This window comes from Garra rufa, unplaced genomic scaffold, assembly GCF_049309525.1.
Source record: "Garra rufa unplaced genomic scaffold, GarRuf1.0 hap1_unplaced_003, whole genome shotgun sequence".
Taxonomy (NCBI): Eukaryota; Metazoa; Chordata; class Actinopteri; order Cypriniformes; family Cyprinidae; genus Garra; species Garra rufa.
In genome coordinates this window covers 8,258,752-8,278,200 of record NW_027394278.1, presented here as the reverse complement: position 1 = coordinate 8,278,200, position 19,449 = coordinate 8,258,752, and the positions used below count along the sequence as shown (strand labels likewise).

At 51.1% G+C, this 19,449-nt stretch overlaps 24 non-coding genes across 24 annotated transcripts; 17 read left to right on the top strand and 7 right to left on the bottom strand.

The window, feature by feature from the left end:
* Window positions 1–412: 412 nt before the first annotated feature.
* trnan-guu (transfer RNA asparagine (anticodon GUU)) lies at window positions 413–486 on the top strand. The gene has a single exon. It is a non-coding gene; the product is annotated as a tRNA-Asn (tRNA).
* A 1,000-nt stretch (window positions 487–1,486) lies between these two features.
* Window positions 1,487–1,568, bottom strand: trnas-gcu (transfer RNA serine (anticodon GCU)). The gene has a single exon. It is a non-coding gene; the product is annotated as a tRNA-Ser (tRNA).
* A 463-nt stretch (window positions 1,569–2,031) lies between these two features.
* LOC141311076 (U4 spliceosomal RNA) lies at window positions 2,032–2,172 on the top strand. The gene has a single exon (XR_012348542.1). It is a non-coding gene; the product is annotated as a U4 spliceosomal RNA (small nuclear RNA).
* A 1,114-nt stretch (window positions 2,173–3,286) lies between these two features.
* Window positions 3,287–3,360, top strand: trnan-guu (transfer RNA asparagine (anticodon GUU)). The gene has a single exon. It is a non-coding gene; the product is annotated as a tRNA-Asn (tRNA).
* Window positions 3,361–4,360: 1,000 nt separating this feature from the next.
* trnas-gcu (transfer RNA serine (anticodon GCU)) lies at window positions 4,361–4,442 on the bottom strand. The gene has a single exon. It is a non-coding gene; the product is annotated as a tRNA-Ser (tRNA).
* Window positions 4,443–4,905: 463 nt separating this feature from the next.
* Window positions 4,906–5,046, top strand: LOC141311075 (U4 spliceosomal RNA). The gene has a single exon (XR_012348541.1). It is a non-coding gene; the product is annotated as a U4 spliceosomal RNA (small nuclear RNA).
* Window positions 5,047–6,160: 1,114 nt separating this feature from the next.
* trnan-guu (transfer RNA asparagine (anticodon GUU)) lies at window positions 6,161–6,234 on the top strand. Its single transcript has one exon. It is a non-coding gene; the product is annotated as a tRNA-Asn (tRNA).
* A 1,000-nt stretch (window positions 6,235–7,234) lies between these two features.
* On the bottom strand, window positions 7,235–7,316 carry trnas-gcu (transfer RNA serine (anticodon GCU)). The gene has a single exon. It is a non-coding gene; the product is annotated as a tRNA-Ser (tRNA).
* Window positions 7,317–7,779: 463 nt separating this feature from the next.
* LOC141311074 (U4 spliceosomal RNA) lies at window positions 7,780–7,920 on the top strand. The gene has a single exon (XR_012348540.1). It is a non-coding gene; the product is annotated as a U4 spliceosomal RNA (small nuclear RNA).
* An 847-nt stretch (window positions 7,921–8,767) lies between these two features.
* Window positions 8,768–8,840, top strand: trnak-cuu (transfer RNA lysine (anticodon CUU)). The gene has a single exon. It is a non-coding gene; the product is annotated as a tRNA-Lys (tRNA).
* A 201-nt stretch (window positions 8,841–9,041) lies between these two features.
* On the top strand, window positions 9,042–9,115 carry trnan-guu (transfer RNA asparagine (anticodon GUU)). Its single transcript has one exon. It is a non-coding gene; the product is annotated as a tRNA-Asn (tRNA).
* Window positions 9,116–10,115: 1,000 nt separating this feature from the next.
* trnas-gcu (transfer RNA serine (anticodon GCU)) lies at window positions 10,116–10,197 on the bottom strand. Its single transcript has one exon. It is a non-coding gene; the product is annotated as a tRNA-Ser (tRNA).
* A 463-nt stretch (window positions 10,198–10,660) lies between these two features.
* Window positions 10,661–10,801, top strand: LOC141311073 (U4 spliceosomal RNA). The gene has a single exon (XR_012348539.1). It is a non-coding gene; the product is annotated as a U4 spliceosomal RNA (small nuclear RNA).
* Window positions 10,802–11,648: 847 nt separating this feature from the next.
* On the top strand, window positions 11,649–11,721 carry trnak-cuu (transfer RNA lysine (anticodon CUU)). Its single transcript has one exon. It is a non-coding gene; the product is annotated as a tRNA-Lys (tRNA).
* Window positions 11,722–11,922: 201 nt separating this feature from the next.
* Window positions 11,923–11,996, top strand: trnan-guu (transfer RNA asparagine (anticodon GUU)). The gene has a single exon. It is a non-coding gene; the product is annotated as a tRNA-Asn (tRNA).
* A 1,000-nt stretch (window positions 11,997–12,996) lies between these two features.
* trnas-gcu (transfer RNA serine (anticodon GCU)) lies at window positions 12,997–13,078 on the bottom strand. Its single transcript has one exon. It is a non-coding gene; the product is annotated as a tRNA-Ser (tRNA).
* Window positions 13,079–13,541: 463 nt separating this feature from the next.
* On the top strand, window positions 13,542–13,682 carry LOC141311072 (U4 spliceosomal RNA). Its single transcript, XR_012348537.1, has one exon. It is a non-coding gene; the product is annotated as a U4 spliceosomal RNA (small nuclear RNA).
* Window positions 13,683–14,796: 1,114 nt separating this feature from the next.
* Window positions 14,797–14,870, top strand: trnan-guu (transfer RNA asparagine (anticodon GUU)). Its single transcript has one exon. It is a non-coding gene; the product is annotated as a tRNA-Asn (tRNA).
* Window positions 14,871–15,870: 1,000 nt separating this feature from the next.
* Window positions 15,871–15,952, bottom strand: trnas-gcu (transfer RNA serine (anticodon GCU)). The gene has a single exon. It is a non-coding gene; the product is annotated as a tRNA-Ser (tRNA).
* A 463-nt stretch (window positions 15,953–16,415) lies between these two features.
* LOC141311071 (U4 spliceosomal RNA) lies at window positions 16,416–16,556 on the top strand. The gene has a single exon (XR_012348536.1). It is a non-coding gene; the product is annotated as a U4 spliceosomal RNA (small nuclear RNA).
* Window positions 16,557–17,403: 847 nt separating this feature from the next.
* trnak-cuu (transfer RNA lysine (anticodon CUU)) lies at window positions 17,404–17,476 on the top strand. Its single transcript has one exon. It is a non-coding gene; the product is annotated as a tRNA-Lys (tRNA).
* A 201-nt stretch (window positions 17,477–17,677) lies between these two features.
* Window positions 17,678–17,751, top strand: trnan-guu (transfer RNA asparagine (anticodon GUU)). The gene has a single exon. It is a non-coding gene; the product is annotated as a tRNA-Asn (tRNA).
* A 1,000-nt stretch (window positions 17,752–18,751) lies between these two features.
* On the bottom strand, window positions 18,752–18,833 carry trnas-gcu (transfer RNA serine (anticodon GCU)). Its single transcript has one exon. It is a non-coding gene; the product is annotated as a tRNA-Ser (tRNA).
* A 463-nt stretch (window positions 18,834–19,296) lies between these two features.
* LOC141311069 (U4 spliceosomal RNA) lies at window positions 19,297–19,437 on the top strand. The gene has a single exon (XR_012348534.1). It is a non-coding gene; the product is annotated as a U4 spliceosomal RNA (small nuclear RNA).
* Window positions 19,438–19,449: the final 12 nt, after the last annotated feature.

Below are 19,449 nucleotides of genomic sequence, written 5' to 3'. Positions count from 1 at the left end.
GACAGAAGAAAACTCTAAGCCTGCTCTAAGCCCTACCCACGGGGAGGGCTCGACAGTCTCGCACAACGCGAGAGCCTCCGTTTCGCCTGTGTAATTTGGGGGCCGATGAAAACTGGGTCCGACCCGGTGAAGAAGCCCACGACCAGCCCGGCTAGCTCAGTCGGTAGAGCATGATACTCTTAATCTCAGGGTCGTGGGTTCGAGCCCCACGTTGGGCGGCTCTGTTGACTCTCTTTCTTCCCAAAAGGGTGGCGGGCTCCAGCGTGCCCATTCGCCGCGCAGGCTGAGTGGATTTTCGGGCTCCGGAAACATCTTTCAAAACAGATGTCGCTGTTAGTGCGAGCAATTTTAATCCCTAACCCTAACCCTTGCTTTTACACCGGTGATCCGGCGGCAGCAAGCAACAGCGGCTGTCTCTGTGGCGCAATCGGTTAGCGCGTTCGGCTGTTAACCGAAAGGTTGGTGGTTCGAGCCCACCCAGGGACGTGTGAAATGCCGGAGTTTTGCACGCGCGTCAGGTGTCCACTAACGCCTATGCCATTCTTAGGGTTGCGAGGCACAGCTTTCTCAGGGCGTTTATCTTGTGCACCTTCAATAAGCTGGCTTGTTTTAAAAGAACTCAGCGGCGGGCATTTGGTGAACATTTTCACCAGCTCGAGTAGTTTGCTGTGGCATGTGGATGCCTTCTTTACTGATGATCTGTCTCTGGGGCTCATCTAGTTGACATAGTATCCGCTGACATTCGGCTGAAGGTGCTGATCCACCATCTGCTCTTGGTACGGACTGGAACCGGGGGACTGTAGTGACCATCAGATCGGAATGCAGAATGGATCTGGTGGCTTTGGTGACCTCAGAATAAGAAGAAACAGACTAATATTAATGTAGATGCAAAAGTTCCATGTTGCCACAAAGTCAATACCCAATACCCCACCGGGATGACTTGAAATACAGTCAGCATCGGCAATTTTTGCCATTCTCTCTGGAGGCTTGTTGAGAAAGATAGTCTTGCTTCGTTTTGTTTCCTTTTATTGGCGTGGCTGGTTGTTGGTCCTCGTCAAAGAGGTGTCCACCGATCATAGCGTGCCGGAGCCAGAAGACTTGTTGTTTTGTCAATATGTTCTCAAGACTTTGCGGCAGGTATCAATAAACTACAGCACAATCACAGCTCACCGCTACCCATCGTAAACAGGTTGGGCCTGTCTGTTCCGGTGGGCTCTCAGTGGTGCTAAAGCATCAAATGAAGAGGATGGGATTCGAACCCACACAAACCAAGGCGTGCCGAGCACAACGGACTAGCCTTGCATCGCCTTAACCACTCGACCACCTTTCGTTTTGCGCGGTCCTTTTGTTTAACACTCCCGATTCAGACCACCAGCTCATTAGTAGAGCGCTCAGTGAACTGAACTGAGTGTGTCAGATAGGGAAGACACACAAAAATTGCAGAGTGGGGTCCCCAGGAACGAGGATCACTGCTAAATGTACCGAACGACGAGGATGGGATTCGAACCCACGCGTGCAGAGCACAATGGATTAGCAGTCCATCGCCTTAACCACTCGGCCACCTCGTCGTACTACGTGCCGTCTTTTATTTAGCACTCCCGATTCAGATCATCAGCTCATTAGTAGAGAACTCAAAGAACTGAACTGAGTGTGTTAGATAAGGAGGACACACAAAAAGTTCAGCATGGGGTCCCCAGGACCTAGATTAAGGTCCAGTGCTAAAGGAACCGAACGACAAGGATGGGATTAGCAGTCCATCGCCTTAACCACTCGGCCTCCCCGCCCCCTTGCTGACTGAGAGAGGCCATGCTGCGGACCTTTTCAGCTGCTGCTGCTGTGCTTTCAGCAGGCTGTTTTGAGCACAGAGGGAATAGTGAATGAGCCGTCTTTTACACACCTCTAATCTGTTCCGTAGAAACACGGTGCAGCAACCCGTGCCAGGAGACTGTTTGTGCGGCAGTTTAAAGCTTGCTACCACCTTGTCGGTTCACATCCACGTAGGTGCCTGCAAAGGTCACGACCGTCGCCGGCATTCTTTCGCAGAGGCAATATTGTAGCCTATGAGGTTTATCCGAGGCGCGATCATTGCTGGTTGAAAACTTTACCCAATACCCCGCCAGGATGACTTGAAATACAGTCAGCTTTGGCAATTTTTGCTAGCCTCTCTGGAGGCTTAGAGTATTGTTGAGAAAAAATAGCCTGGTTTCGTTTCTCGTCGAAAAGGTGTCTGCTGATGATTGAGCGCCAGAGCCAGAAGGCTTGTTGTTTTGTAAATATGTCCTCAAGACGGGTATCATTAAACTGCAGCGCAATTACAGCTCACCGTTACCCATCGTAAACAGGTTGGGCCTGTCTGGTCCGGTGGGCTCTCAGTGGCGCTAAAGCTTCCAGTGCATGTCGAGCACAATGTATTAGCCTTCCACCGCCTTACCCGCTGGACCACCTCGTCATCTTGCGTGGTTTCTTTGTTTAACACTCCTGAACCATGTGCATGTGGATGCCTTCTTCGTCTTTTGTTTCAGCCGCCGAGGGCCTGTTTTCCACTGAGGCCCTGCGTCAAACTCCCTATGAGACACAATCGAACGTTAGTAGTAACCTCCGATTACGGCCGAATGTGGATTCTGCTCGGACGACGGGGCACCGGTACATCCTTTGTAGCTTTGGCTTGTTAGCCAAACGCTACAGCAGTTTGCCATTTCCCATGAAATCATCCTTGATTTCCTTAAGAAAGGTGCCCCAAATTGGTGGAAAATCACATCTCAACCATACGCTGTCCAAAGCATTGACCCGCCTTCACGCGGCAAAACAGAACGTGTTGTTGGCCCGCACTGCTGGGTCAAACTGCGCTTCCCAAAAACAGATTGGGTCAAAACCGACAGAAGAAAACTCTAAGCCTGCTCTAAGCCCTACCCACGGGGAGGGCTCGACAGTCTCGCACAACGCGAGAGCCTCCGTTTCGCCTGTGTAATTTGGGGGCCGATGAAAACTGGGTCCGACCCGGTGAAGAAGCCCACGACCAGCCCGGCTAGCTCAGTCGGTAGAGCATGATACTCTTAATCTCAGGGTCGTGGGTTCGAGCCCCACGTTGGGCGGCTCTGTTGACTCTCTTTCTTCCCAAAAGGGTGGCGGGCTCCAGCGTGCCCATTCGCCGCGCAGGCTGAGTGGATTTTCGGGCTCCGGAAACATCTTTCAAAACAGATGTCGCTGTTAGTGCGAGCAATTTTAATCCCTAACCCTAACCCTTGCTTTTACACCGGTGATCCGGCGGCAGCAAGCAACAGCGGCTGTCTCTGTGGCGCAATCGGTTAGCGCGTTCGGCTGTTAACCGAAAGGTTGGTGGTTCGAGCCCACCCAGGGACGTGTGAAATGCCGGAGTTTTGCACGCGCGTCAGGTGTCCACTAACGCCTATGCCATTCTTAGGGTTGCGAGGCACAGCTTTCTCAGGGCGTTTATCTTGTGCACCTTCAATAAGCTGGCTTGTTTTAAAAGAACTCAGCGGCGGGCATTTGGTGAACATTTTCACCAGCTCGAGTAGTTTGCTGTGGCATGTGGATGCCTTCTTTACTGATGATCTGTCTCTGGGGCTCATCTAGTTGACATAGTATCCGCTGACATTCGGCTGAAGGTGCTGATCCACCATCTGCTCTTGGTACGGACTGGAACCGGGGGACTGTAGTGACCATCAGATCGGAATGCAGAATGGATCTGGTGGCTTTGGTGACCTCAGAATAAGAAGAAACAGACTAATATTAATGTAGATGCAAAAGTTCCATGTTGCCACAAAGTCAATACCCAATACCCCACCGGGATGACTTGAAATACAGTCAGCATCGGCAATTTTTGCCATTCTCTCTGGAGGCTTGTTGAGAAAGATAGTCTTGCTTCGTTTTGTTTCCTTTTATTGGCGTGGCTGGTTGTTGGTCCTCGTCAAAGAGGTGTCCACCGATCATAGCGTGCCGGAGCCAGAAGACTTGTTGTTTTGTCAATATGTTCTCAAGACTTTGCGGCAGGTATCAATAAACTACAGCACAATCACAGCTCACCGCTACCCATCGTAAACAGGTTGGGCCTGTCTGTTCCGGTGGGCTCTCAGTGGTGCTAAAGCATCAAATGAAGAGGATGGGATTCGAACCCACACAAACCAAGGCGTGCCGAGCACAACGGACTAGCCTTGCATCGCCTTAACCACTCGACCACCTTTCGTTTTGCGCGGTCCTTTTGTTTAACACTCCCGATTCAGACCACCAGCTCATTAGTAGAGCGCTCAGTGAACTGAACTGAGTGTGTCAGATAGGGAAGACACACAAAAATTGCAGAGTGGGGTCCCCAGGAACGAGGATCACTGCTAAATGTACCGAACGACGAGGATGGGATTCGAACCCACGCGTGCAGAGCACAATGGATTAGCAGTCCATCGCCTTAACCACTCGGCCACCTCGTCGTACTACGTGCCGTCTTTTATTTAGCACTCCCGATTCAGATCATCAGCTCATTAGTAGAGAACTCAAAGAACTGAACTGAGTGTGTTAGATAAGGAGGACACACAAAAAGTTCAGCATGGGGTCCCCAGGACCTAGATTAAGGTCCAGTGCTAAAGGAACCGAACGACAAGGATGGGATTAGCAGTCCATCGCCTTAACCACTCGGCCTCCCCGCCCCCTTGCTGACTGAGAGAGGCCATGCTGCGGACCTTTTCAGCTGCTGCTGCTGTGCTTTCAGCAGGCTGTTTTGAGCACAGAGGGAATAGTGAATGAGCCGTCTTTTACACACCTCTAATCTGTTCCGTAGAAACACGGTGCAGCAACCCGTGCCAGGAGACTGTTTGTGCGGCAGTTTAAAGCTTGCTACCACCTTGTCGGTTCACATCCACGTAGGTGCCTGCAAAGGTCACGACCGTCGCCGGCATTCTTTCGCAGAGGCAATATTGTAGCCTATGAGGTTTATCCGAGGCGCGATCATTGCTGGTTGAAAACTTTACCCAATACCCCGCCAGGATGACTTGAAATACAGTCAGCTTTGGCAATTTTTGCTAGCCTCTCTGGAGGCTTAGAGTATTGTTGAGAAAAAATAGCCTGGTTTCGTTTCTCGTCGAAAAGGTGTCTGCTGATGATTGAGCGCCAGAGCCAGAAGGCTTGTTGTTTTGTAAATATGTCCTCAAGACGGGTATCATTAAACTGCAGCGCAATTACAGCTCACCGTTACCCATCGTAAACAGGTTGGGCCTGTCTGGTCCGGTGGGCTCTCAGTGGCGCTAAAGCTTCCAGTGCATGTCGAGCACAATGTATTAGCCTTCCACCGCCTTACCCGCTGGACCACCTCGTCATCTTGCGTGGTTTCTTTGTTTAACACTCCTGAACCATGTGCATGTGGATGCCTTCTTCGTCTTTTGTTTCAGCCGCCGAGGGCCTGTTTTCCACTGAGGCCCTGCGTCAAACTCCCTATGAGACACAATCGAACGTTAGTAGTAACCTCCGATTACGGCCGAATGTGGATTCTGCTCGGACGACGGGGCACCGGTACATCCTTTGTAGCTTTGGCTTGTTAGCCAAACGCTACAGCAGTTTGCCATTTCCCATGAAATCATCCTTGATTTCCTTAAGAAAGGTGCCCCAAATTGGTGGAAAATCACATCTCAACCATACGCTGTCCAAAGCATTGACCCGCCTTCACGCGGCAAAACAGAACGTGTTGTTGGCCCGCACTGCTGGGTCAAACTGCGCTTCCCAAAAACAGATTGGGTCAAAACCGACAGAAGAAAACTCTAAGCCTGCTCTAAGCCCTACCCACGGGGAGGGCTCGACAGTCTCGCACAACGCGAGAGCCTCCGTTTCGCCTGTGTAATTTGGGGGCCGATGAAAACTGGGTCCGACCCGGTGAAGAAGCCCACGACCAGCCCGGCTAGCTCAGTCGGTAGAGCATGATACTCTTAATCTCAGGGTCGTGGGTTCGAGCCCCACGTTGGGCGGCTCTGTTGACTCTCTTTCTTCCCAAAAGGGTGGCGGGCTCCAGCGTGCCCATTCGCCGCGCAGGCTGAGTGGATTTTCGGGCTCCGGAAACATCTTTCAAAACAGATGTCGCTGTTAGTGCGAGCAATTTTAATCCCTAACCCTAACCCTTGCTTTTACACCGGTGATCCGGCGGCAGCAAGCAACAGCGGCTGTCTCTGTGGCGCAATCGGTTAGCGCGTTCGGCTGTTAACCGAAAGGTTGGTGGTTCGAGCCCACCCAGGGACGTGTGAAATGCCGGAGTTTTGCACGCGCGTCAGGTGTCCACTAACGCCTATGCCATTCTTAGGGTTGCGAGGCACAGCTTTCTCAGGGCGTTTATCTTGTGCACCTTCAATAAGCTGGCTTGTTTTAAAAGAACTCAGCGGCGGGCATTTGGTGAACATTTTCACCAGCTCGAGTAGTTTGCTGTGGCATGTGGATGCCTTCTTTACTGATGATCTGTCTCTGGGGCTCATCTAGTTGACATAGTATCCGCTGACATTCGGCTGAAGGTGCTGATCCACCATCTGCTCTTGGTACGGACTGGAACCGGGGGACTGTAGTGACCATCAGATCGGAATGCAGAATGGATCTGGTGGCTTTGGTGACCTCAGAATAAGAAGAAACAGACTAATATTAATGTAGATGCAAAAGTTCCATGTTGCCACAAAGTCAATACCCAATACCCCACCGGGATGACTTGAAATACAGTCAGCATCGGCAATTTTTGCCATTCTCTCTGGAGGCTTGTTGAGAAAGATAGTCTTGCTTCGTTTTGTTTCCTTTTATTGGCGTGGCTGGTTGTTGGTCCTCGTCAAAGAGGTGTCCACCGATCATAGCGTGCCGGAGCCAGAAGACTTGTTGTTTTGTCAATATGTTCTCAAGACTTTGCGGCAGGTATCAATAAACTACAGCACAATCACAGCTCACCGCTACCCATCGTAAACAGGTTGGGCCTGTCTGTTCCGGTGGGCTCTCAGTGGTGCTAAAGCATCAAATGAAGAGGATGGGATTCGAACCCACACAAACCAAGGCGTGCCGAGCACAACGGACTAGCCTTGCATCGCCTTAACCACTCGACCACCTTTCGTTTTGCGCGGTCCTTTTGTTTAACACTCCCGATTCAGACCACCAGCTCATTAGTAGAGCGCTCAGTGAACTGAACTGAGTGTGTCAGATAGGGAAGACACACAAAAATTGCAGAGTGGGGTCCCCAGGAACGAGGATCACTGCTAAATGTACCGAACGACGAGGATGGGATTCGAACCCACGCGTGCAGAGCACAATGGATTAGCAGTCCATCGCCTTAACCACTCGGCCACCTCGTCGTACTACGTGCCGTCTTTTATTTAGCACTCCCGATTCAGATCATCAGCTCATTAGTAGAGAACTCAAAGAACTGAACTGAGTGTGTTAGATAAGGAGGACACACAAAAAGTTCAGCATGGGGTCCCCAGGACCTAGATTAAGGTCCAGTGCTAAAGGAACCGAACGACAAGGATGGGATTAGCAGTCCATCGCCTTAACCACTCGGCCTCCCCGCCCCCTTGCTGACTGAGAGAGGCCATGCTGCGGACCTTTTCAGCTGCTGCTGCTGTGCTTTCAGCAGGCTGTTTTGAGCACAGAGGGAATAGTGAATGAGCCGTCTTTTACACACCTCTAATCTGTTCCGTAGAAACACGGTGCAGCAACCCGTGCCAGGAGACTGTTTGTGCGGCAGTTTAAAGCTTGCTACCACCTTGTCGGTTCACATCCACGTAGGTGCCTGCAAAGGTCACGACCGTCGCCGGCATTCTTTCGCAGAGGCAATATTGTAGCCTATGAGGTTTATCCGAGGCGCGATCATTGCTGGTTGAAAACTTTACCCAATACCCCGCCAGGATGACTTGAAATACAGTCAGCTTTGGCAATTTTTGCTAGCCTCTCTGGAGGCTTAGAGTATTGTTGAGAAAAAATAGCCTGGTTTCGTTTCTCGTCGAAAAGGTGTCTGCTGATGATTGAGCGCCAGAGCCAGAAGGCTTGTTGTTTTGTAAATATGTCCTCAAGACGGGTATCATTAAACTGCAGCGCAATTACAGCTCACCGTTACCCATCGTAAACAGGTTGGGCCTGTCTGGTCCGGTGGGCTCTCAGTGGCGCTAAAGCTTCCAGTGCATGTCGAGCACAATGTATTAGCCTTCCACCGCCTTACCCGCTGGACCACCTCGTCATCTTGCGTGGTTTCTTTGTTTAACACTCCTGAACCATGTGCATGTGGATGCCTTCTTCGTCTTTTGTTTCAGCCGCCGAGGGCCTGTTTTCCACTGAGGCCCTGCGTCAAACTCCCTATGAGACACAATCGAACGTTAGTAGTAACCTCCGATTACGGCCGAATGTGGATTCTGCTCGGACGACGGGGCACCGGTACATCCTTTGTAGCTTTGGCTTGTTAGCCAAACGCTACAGCAGTTTGCCATTTCCCATGAAATCATCCTTGATTTCCTTAAGAAAGGTGCCCCAAATTGGTGGAAAATCACATCTCAACCATACGCTGTCCAAAGCATTGACCCGCCTTCACGCGGCAAAACAGAACGTGTTGTTGGCCCGCACTGCTGGGTCAAACTGCGCTTCCCAAAAACAGATTGGGTCAAAACCGACAGAAGAAATCTCTAAGCCTGCTCTAAGCCCTACCCACGGGGAGGGCTCGACAGTCTCGCACAACGCGAGAGCCTCCGTTTCGCCTGTGTAATTTGGGGGCCGATGAAAACTGGGTCCGACCCGGTGAAGAAGCCCACGATCAGCCCGGCTAGCTCAGTCGGTAGAGCATGAGACTCTTAATCTCAGGGTCGTGGGTTCGAGCCCCACGTTGGGCGGCTCTGTTGACTCTCTTTCTTCCCAAAAGGGTGGCGGGCTCCAGCGTGCCCATTCGCCGCGCAGGCTGAGTGGATTTTGCGAGCTCCGGAAACATCTTTCAAAACAGATGTCGCTGTTAGTGCGAGCAATTTTAATCCCTATCACTAACCCTAACCCTTGCTTTTACACCGGTGATCCGGCGGCAGCAAGCAACAGCGGCTGTCTCTGTGGCGCAATCGGTTAGCGCGTTCGGCTGTTAACCGAAAGGTTGGTGGTTCGAGCCCACCCAGGGACGTGTGAAATGCCGGAGTTTTGCACGCGCGTCAGGTGTCCACTAACGCCTATGCCATTCTTAGGGTTGCGAGGCACAGCTTTCTCAGGGCGTTTATCTTGTGCACCTTCAATAAGCTGGCTTGTTTTAAAAGAACTCAGCGGCGGGCATTTGGTGAACATTTTCACCAGCTCGAGTAGTTTGCTGTGGCATGTGGATGCCTTCTTTACTGATGATCTGTCTCTGGGGCTCATCTAGTTGACATAGTATCCGCTGACATTCGGCTGAAGGTGCTGATCCACCATCTGCTCTTGGTACGGACTGGAACCGGGGGACTGTAGTGACCATCAGATCGGAATGCAGAATGGATCTGGTGGCTTTGGTGACCTCAGAATAAGAAGAAACAGACTAATATTAATGTAGATGCAAAAGTTCCATGTTGCCACAAAGTCAATACCCAATACCCCACCGGGATGACTTGAAATACAGTCAGCATCGGCAATTTTTGCCATTCTCTCTGGAGGCTTGTTGAGAAAGATAGTCTTGCTTCGTTTTGTTTCCTTTTATTGGCGTGGCTGGTTGTTGGTCCTCGTCAAAGAGGTGTCCACCGATCATAGCGTGCCGGAGCCAGAAGACTTGTTGTTTTGTCAATATGTTCTCAAGACTTTGCGGCAGGTATCAATAAACTACAGCACAATCACAGCTCACCGCTACCCATCGTAAACAGGTTGGGCCTGTCTGTTCCGGTGGGCTCTCAGTGGTGCTAAAGCATCAAATGAAGAGGATGGGATTCGAACCCACACAAACCAAGGCGTGCCGAGCACAACGGACTAGCCTTGCATCGCCTTAACCACTCGACCACCTTTCGTTTTGCGCGGTCCTTTTGTTTAACACTCCCGATTCAGACCACCAGCTCATTAGTAGAGCGCTCAGTGAACTGAACTGAGTGTGTCAGATAGGGAAGACACACAAAAATTGCAGAGTGGGGTCCCCAGGAACAAGGATCACTGCTAAATGTACCGAACGACGAGGATGGGATTCGAACCCACGCGTGCAGAGCACAATGGATTAGCAGTCCATCGCCTTAACCACTCGGCCACCTCGTCGTACTACGTGCCGTCTTTTATTTAGCACTCCCGATTCAGATCATCAACTCATTAGTAGAGAACTCAAAGAACTGAACTGAGTGTGTTAGATAAGGAGGACACACAAAAAGTTCAGCATGGGGTCCCCAGGACCTAGATTAAGGTCCAGTGCTAAAGGAACCGAACGACAAGGATGGGATTAGCAGTCCATCGCCTTAACCACTCGGCCTCCCCGCCCCCTTGCTGACTGAGAGAGGCCATGCTGCGGACCTTTTCAGCTGCTGCTGCTGTGCTTTCAGCAGGCTGTTTTGAGCACAGAGGGAATAGTGAATGAGCCGTCTTTTACACACCTCTAATCTGTTCCGTAGAAACACGGTGCAGCAACCCGTGCCAGGAGACTGTTTGTGCGGCAGTTTAAAGCTTGCTACCACCTTGTCGGTTCACATCCACGTAGGTGCCTGCAAAGGTCACGACCGTCGCCGGCATTCTTTCGCAGAGGCAATATTGTAGCCTATGAGGTTTATCCGAGGCGCGATCATTGCTGGTTGAAAACTTTACCCAATACCCCGCCAGGATGACTTGAAATACAGTCAGCTTTGGCAATTTTTGCTAGCCTCTCTGGAGGCTTAGAGTATTGTTGAGAAAAAATAGCCTGGTTTCGTTTCTCGTCGAAAAGGTGTCTGCTGATGATTGAGCGCCAGAGCCAGAAGGCTTGTTGTTTTGTAAATATGTCCTCAAGACGGGTATCATTAAACTGCAGCGCAATTACAGCTCACCGTTACCCATCGTAAACAGGTTGGGCCTGTCTGGTCCGGTGGGCTCTCAGTGGCGCTAAAGCTTCCAGTGCATGTCGAGCACAATGTATTAGCCTTCCACCGCCTTACCCGCTGGACCACCTCGTCATCTTGCGTGGTTTCTTTGTTTAACACTCCTGAACCATGTGCATGTGGATGCCTTCTTCGTCTTTTGTTTCAGCCGCCGAGGGCCTGTTTTCCACTGAGGCCCTGCGTCAAACTCCCTATGAGACACAATCGAACGTTAGTAGTAACCTCCGATTACGGCCGAATGTGGATTCTGCTCGGACGACGGGGCACCGGTACATCCTTTGTAGCTTTGGCTTGTTAGCCAAACGCTACAGCAGTTTGCCATTTCCCATGAAATCATCCTTGATTTCCTTAAGAAAGGTGCCCCAAATTGGTGGAAAATCACATCTCAACCATACGCTGTCCAAAGCATTGACCCGCCTTCACGCGGCAAAACAGAACGTGTTGTTGGCCCGCACTGCTGGGTCAAACTGCGCTTCCCAAAAACAGATTGGGTCAAAACCGACAGAAGAAATCTCTAAGCCTGCTCTAAGCCCTACCCACGGGGAGGGCTCGACAGTCTCGCACAACGCGAGAGCCTCCGTTTCGCCTGTGTAATTTGGGGGCCGATGAAAACTGGGTCCGACCCGGTGAAGAAGCCCACGACCAGCCCGGCTAGCTCAGTCGGTAGAGCATGAGACTCTTAATCTCAGGGTCGTGGGTTCGAGCCCCACGTTGGGCGGCTCTGTTGACTCTCTTTCTTCCCAAAAGGGTGGCGGGCTCCAGCGTGCCCATTCGCCGCGCAGGCTGAGTGGATTTTGCGAGCTCCGGAAACATCTTTCAAAACAGATGTCGCTGTTAGTGCGAGCAATTTTAATCCCTATCACTAACCCTAACCCTTGCTTTTACACCGGTGATCCGGCGGCAGCAAGCAACAGCGGCTGTCTCTGTGGCGCAATCGGTTAGCGCGTTCGGCTGTTAACCGAAAGGTTGGTGGTTCGAGCCCACCCAGGGACGTGTGAAATGCCGGAGTTTTGCACGCGCGTCAGGTGTCCACTAACGCCTATGCCATTCTTAGGGTTGCGAGGCACAGCTTTCTCAGGGCGTTTATCTTGTGCACCTTCAATAAGCTGGCTTGTTTTAAAAGAACTCAGCGGCGGGCATTTGGTGAACATTTTCACCAGCTCGAGTAGTTTGCTGTGGCATGTGGATGCCTTCTTTACTGATGATCTGTCTCTGGGGCTCATCTAGTTGACATAGTATCCGCTGACATTCGGCTGAAGGTGCTGATCCACCATCTGCTCTTGGTACGGACTGGAACCGGGGGACTGTAGTGACCATCAGATCGGAATGCAGAATGGATCTGGTGGCTTTGGTGACCTCAGAATAAGAAGAAACAGACTAATATTAATGTAGATGCAAAAGTTCCATGTTGCCACAAAGTCAATACCCAATACCCCACCGGGATGACTTGAAATACAGTCAGCATCGGCAATTTTTGCCATTCTCTCTGGAGGCTTGTTGAGAAAGATAGTCTTGCTTCGTTTTGTTTCCTTTTATTGGCGTGGCTGGTTGTTGGTCCTCGTCAAAGAGGTGTCCACCGATCATAGCGTGCCGGAGCCAGAAGACTTGTTGTTTTGTCAATATGTTCTCAAGACTTTGCGGCAGGTATCAATAAACTACAGCACAATCACAGCTCACCGCTACCCATCGTAAACAGGTTGGGCCTGTCTGTTCCGGTGGGCTCTCAGTGGTGCTAAAGCATCAAATGAAGAGGATGGGATTCGAACCCACACAAACCAAGGCGTGCCGAGCACAACGGACTAGCCTTGCATCGCCTTAACCACTCGACCACCTTTCGTTTTGCGCGGTCCTTTTGTTTAACACTCCCGATTCAGACCACCAGCTCATTAGTAGAGCGCTAAGTGAACTGAACTGAGTGTGTCAGATAGGGAAGACACACAAAAATTGCAGAGTGGGGTCCCCAGGAACGAGGATCACTGCTAAATGTACCGAACGACGAGGATGGGATTCGAACCCACGCGTGCAGAGCACAATGGATTAGCAGTCCATCGCCTTAACCACTCGGCCACCTCGTCGTACTACGTGCCGTCTTTTATTTAGCACTCCCGATTCAGATCATCAGCTCATTAGTAGAGAACTCAAAGAACTGAACTGAGTGTGTTAGATAAGGAGGACACACAAAAAGTTCAGCATGGGGTCCCCAGGACCTAGATTAAGGTCCAGTGCTAAAGGAACCGAACGACAAGGATGGGATTAGCAGTCCATCGCCTTAACCACTCGGCCTCCCCGCCCCCTTGCTGACTGAGAGAGGCCATGCTGCGGACCTTTTCAGCTGCTGCTGCTGTGCTTTCAGCAGGCTGTTTTGAGCACAGAGGGAATAGTGAATGAGCCGTCTTTTACACACCTCTAATCTGTTCCGTAGAAACACGGTGCAGCAACCCGTGCCAGGAGACTGTTTGTGCGGCAGTTTAAAGCTTGCTACCACCTTGTCGGTTCACATCCACGTAGGTGCCTGCAAAGGTCACGACCGTCGCCGGCATTCTTTCGCAGAGGCAATATTGTAGCCTATGAGGTTTATCCGAGGCGCGATCATTGCTGGTTGAAAACTTTACCCAATACCCCGCCAGGATGACTTGAAATACAGTCAGCTTTGGCAATTTTTGCTAGCCTCTCTGGAGGCTTAGAGTATTGTTGAGAAAAAATAGCCTGGTTTCGTTTCTCGTCGAAAAGGTGTCTGCTGATGATTGAGCGCCAGAGCCAGAAGGCTTGTTGTTTTGTAAATATGTCCTCAAGACGGGTATCATTAAACTGCAGCGCAATTACAGCTCACCGTTACCCATCGTAAACAGGTTGGGCCTGTCTGGTCCGGTGGGCTCTCAGTGGCGCTAAAGCTTCCAGTGCATGTCGAGCACAATGTATTAGCCTTCCACCGCCTTACCCGCTGGACCACCTCGTCATCTTGCGTGGTTTCTTTGTTTAACACTCCTGAACCATGTGCATGTGGATGCCTTCTTCGTCTTTTGTTTCAGCCGCCGAGGGCCTGTTTTCCACTGAGGCCCTGCGTCAAACTCCCTATGAGACACAATCGAACGTTAGTAGTAACCTCCGATTACGGCCGAATGTGGATTCTGCTCGGACGACGGGGCACCGGTACATCCTTTGTAGCTTTGGCTTGTTAGCCAAACGCTACAGCAGTTTGCCATTTCCCATGAAATCATCCTTGATTTCCTTAAGAAAGGTGCCCCAAATTGGTGGAAAATCACATCTCAACCATACGCTGTCCAAAGCATTGACCCGCCTTCACGCGGCAAAACAGAACGTGTTGTTGGCCCGCACTGCTGGGTCAAACTGCGCTTCCCAAAAACAGATTGGGTCAAAACCGACAGAAGAAAACTCTAAGCCTGCTCTAAGCCCTACCCACGGGGAGGGCTCGACAGTCTCGCACAACGCGAGAGCCTCCGTTTCGCCTGTGTAATTTGGGGGCCGATGAAAACTGGGTCCGACCCGGTGAAGAAGCCCACGACCAGCCCGGCTAGCTCAGTCGGTAGAGCATGATACTCTTAATCTCAGGGTCGTGGGTTCGAGCCCCACGTTGGGCGGCTCTGTTGACTCTCTTTCTTCCCAAAAGGGTGGCGGGCTCCAGCGTGCCCATTCGCCGCGCAGGCTGAGTGGATTTTCGGGCTCCGGAAACATCTTTCAAAACAGATGTCGCTGTTAGTGCGAGCAATTTTAATCCCTAACCCTAACCCTTGCTTTTACACCGGTGATCCGGCGGCAGCAAGCAACAGCGGCTGTCTCTGTGGCGCAATCGGTTAGCGCGTTCGGCTGTTAACCGAAAGGTTGGTGGTTCGAGCCCACCCAGGGACGTGTGAAATGCCGGAGTTTTGCACGCGCGTCAGGTGTCCACTAACGCCTATGCCATTCTTAGGGTTGCGAGGCACAGCTTTCTCAGGGCGTTTATCTTGTGCACCTTCAATAAGCTGGCTTGTTTTAAAAGAACTCAGCGGCGGGCATTTGGTGAACATTTTCACCAGCTCGAGTAGTTTGCTGTGGCATGTGGATGCCTTCTTTACTGATGATCTGTCTCTGGGGCTCATCTAGTTGACATAGTATCCGCTGACATTCGGCTGAAGGTGCTGATCCACCATCTGCTCTTGGTACGGACTGGAACCGGGGGACTGTAGTGACCATCAGATCGGAATGCAGAATGGATCTGGTGGCTTTGGTGACCTCAGAATAAGAAGAAACAGACTAATATTAATGTAGATGCAAAAGTTCCATGTTGCCACAAAGTCAATACCCAATACCCCACCGGGATGACTTGAAATACAGTCAGCATCGGCAATTTTTGCCATTCTCTCTGGAGGCTTGTTGAGAAAGATAGTCTTGCTTCGTTTTGTTTCCTTTTATTGGCGTGGCTGGTTGTTGGTCCTCGTCAAAGAGGTGTCCACCGATCATAGCGTGCCGGAGCCAGAAGACTTGTTGTTTTGTCAATATGTTCTCAAGACTTTGCGGCAGGTATCAATAAACTACAGCACAATCACAGCTCACCGCTACCCATCGTAAACAGGTTGGGCCTGTCTGTTCCGGTGGGCTCTCAGTGGTGCTAAAGCATCAAATGAAGAGGATGGGATTCGAACCCACACAAACCAAGGCGTGCCGAGCACAACGGACTAGCCTTGCATCGCCTTAACCACTCGACCACCTTTCGTTTTGCGCGGTCCTTTTGTTTAACACTCCCGATTCAGACCACCAGCTCATTAGTAGAGCGCTCAGTGAACTGAACTGAGTGTGTCAGATAGGGAAGACACACAAAAATTGCAGAGTGGGGTCCCCAGGAACGAGGATCACTGCTAAATGTACGGAACGACGAGGATGGGATTCGAACCCACGCGTGCAGAGCACAATGGATTAGCAGTCCATCGCCTTAACCACTCGGCCACCTCGTCGTACTACGTGCCGTCTTTTATTTAGCACTCCCGATTCAGATCATCAGCTCATTAGTAGAGAACTCAAAGAACTGAACTGAGTGTGTTAGATAAGGAGGACACACAAAAAGTTCAGCATGGGGTCCCCAGGACCTAGATTAAGGTCCAGTGCTAAAGGAACCGAACGACAAGGATGGGATTAGCAGTCCATCGCCTTAACCACTCGGCCTCCCCGCCCCCTTGCTGACTGAGAGAGGCCATGCTGCGGACCTTTTCAGCTGCTGCTGCTGTGCTTTCAGCAGGCTGTTTTGAGCACAGAGGGAATAGTGAATGAGCCGTCTTTTACACACCTCTAATCTGTTCCGTAGAAACACGGTGCAGCAACCCGTGCCAGGAGACTGTTTGTGCGGCAGTTTAAAGCTTGCTACCACCTTGTCGGTTCACATCCACGTAGGTGCCTGCAAAGGTCACGACCGTCGCCGGCATTCTTTCGCAGAGGCAATATTGTAGCCTATGAGGTTTATCCGAGGCGCGATCATTGCTGGTTGAAAACTTTACCCAATACCCCGCCAGGATGACTTGAAATACAGTCAGCTTTGGCAATTTTTGCTAGCCTCTCTGGAGGCTTAGAGTATTGTTGAGAAAAAATAGCCTGGTTTCGTTTCTCGTCGAAAAGGTGTCTGCTGATGATTGAGCGCCAGAGCCAGAAGGCTTGTTGTTTTGTAAATATGTCCTCAAGACGGGTATCATTAAACTGCAGCGCAATTACAGCTCACCGTTACCCATCGTAAACAGGTTGGGCCTGTCTGGTCCGGTGGGCTCTCAGTGGCGCTAAAGCTTCCAGTGCATGTCGAGCACAATGTATTAGCCTTCCACCGCCTTACCCGCTGGACAACCTCGTCATCTTGCGTGGTTTCTTTGTTTAACACTCCTGAACCATGTGCATGTGGATGCCTTCTTCGTCTTTTGTTTCAGCCGCCGAGGGCCTGTTTTCCACTGAGGCCCTGCGTCAAACTCCCTATGAGACACAATCGAACGTTAGTAGTAACCTCCGATTACGGCCGAATGTGGATTCTGCTCGGACGACGGGGCACCGGTACATCCTTTGTAGCTTTGGCTTGTTAGCCAAACGCTACAGCAGTTTGCCATTTCCCATGAAATCATCCTTGATTTCCTTAAGAAAGGTGCCCCAAATTGGTGGAAAATCACATCTCAACCATACGCTGTCCAAAGCATTGACCCGCCTTCACGCGGCAAAACAGAACGTGTTGTTGGCCCGCACTGCTGGGTCAAACTGCGCTTCCCAAAAACAGATTGGGTCAAAACCGACAGAAGAAATCTCTAAGCCTGCTCTAAGCCCTACCCACGGGGAGGGCTCGACAGTCTCGCACAACGCGAGAGCCTCCGTTTCGCCTGTGTAATTTGGGGGCCGATGAAAACTGGGTCCGACCCGGTGAAGAAGCCCACGACCAGCCCGGCTAGCTCAGTCGGTAGAGCATGAGACTCTTAATCTCAGGGTCGTGGGTTCGAGCCCCACGTTGGGCGGCTCTGTTGACTCTCTTTCTTCCCAAAAGGGTGGCGGGCTCCAGCGTGCCCATTCGCCGCGCAGGCTGAGTGGATTTTGCGAGCTCCGGAAACATCTTTCAAAACAGATGTCGCTGTTAGTGCGAGCAATTTTAATCCCTATCACTAACCCTAACCCTTGCTTTTACACCGGTGATCCGGCGGCAGCAAGCAACAGCGGCTGTCTCTGTGGCGCAATCGGTTAGCGCGTTCGGCTGTTAACCGAAAGGTTGGTGGTTCGAGCCCACCCAGGGACGTGTGAAATGCCGGAGTTTTGCACGCGCGTCAGGTGTCCACTAACGCCTATGCCATTCTTAGGGTTGCGAGGCACAGCTTTCTCAGGGCGTTTATCTTGTGCACCTTCAATAAGCTGGCTTGTTTTAAAAGAACTCAGCGGCGGGCATTTGGTGAACATTTTCACCAGCTCGAGTAGTTTGCTGTGGCATGTGGATGCCTTCTTTACTGATGATCTGTCTCTGGGGCTCATCTAGTTGACATAGTATCCGCTGACATTCGGCTGAAGGTGCTGATCCACCATCTGCTCTTGGTACGGACTGGAACCGGGGGACTGTAGTGACCATCAGATCGGAATGCAGAATGGATCTGGTGGCTTTGGTGACCTCAGAATAAGAAGAAACAGACTAATATTAATGTAGATGCAAAAGTTCCATGTTGCCACAAAGTCAATACCCAATACCCCACCGGGATGACTTGAAATACAGTCAGCATCGGCAATTTTTGCCATTCTCTCTGGAGGCTTGTTGAGAAAGATAGTCTTGCTTCGTTTTGTTTCCTTTTATTGGCGTGGCTGGTTGTTGGTCCTCGTCAAAGAGGTGTCCACCGATCATAGCGTGCCGGAGCCAGAAGACTTGTTGTTTTGTCAATATGTTCTCAAGACTTTGCGGCAGGTATCAATAAACTACAGCACAATCACAGCTCACCGCTACCCATCGTAAACAGGTTGGGCCTGTCTGTTCCGGTGGGCTCTCAGTGGTGCTAAAGCATCAAATGAAGAGGATGGGATTCGAACCCACACAAACCAAGGCGTGCCGAGCACAACGGACTAGCCTTGCATCGCCTTAACCACTCGACCACCTTTCGTTTTGCGCGGTCCTTTTGTTTAACACTCCCGATTCAGACCACCAGCTCATTAGTAGAGCGCTAAGTGAACTGAACTGAGTGTGTCAGATAGGGAAGACACACAAAAATTGCAGAGTGGGGTCCCCAGGAACGAGGATCACTGCTAAATGTACCGAACGACGAGGATGGGATTCGAACCCACGCGTGCAGAGCACAATGGATTAGCAGTCCATCGCCTTAACCACTCGGCCACCTCGTCGTACTACGTGCCGTCTTTTATTTAGCACTCCCGATTCAGATCATCAGCTCATTAGTAGAGAACTCAAAGAACTGAACTGAGTGTGTTAGATAAGGAGGACACACAAAAAGTTCAGCATGGGGTCCCCAGGACCTAGATTAAGGTCCAGTGCTAAAGGAACCGAACGACAAGGATGGGATTAGCAGTCCATCGCCTTAACCACTCGGCCTCCCCGCCCCCTTGCTGACTGAGAGAGGCCATGCTGCGGACCTTTTCAGCTGCTGCTGCTGTGCTTTCAGCAGGCTGTTTTGAGCACAGAGGGAATAGTGAATGAGCCGTCTTTTACACACCTCTAATCTGTTCCGTAGAAACACGGTGCAGCAACCCGTGCCAGGAGACTGTTTGTGCGGCAGTTTAAAGCTTGCTACCACCTTGTCGGTTCACATCCACGTAGGTGCCTGCAAAGGTCACGACCGTCGCCGGCATTCTTTCGCAGAGGCAATATTGTAGCCTATGAGGTTTATCCGAGGCGCGATCATTGCTGGTTGAAAACTTTACCCAATACCCCGCCAGGATGACTTGAAATACAGTCAGCTTTGGCAATTTTTGCTAGCCTCTCTGGAGGCTTAGAGTATTG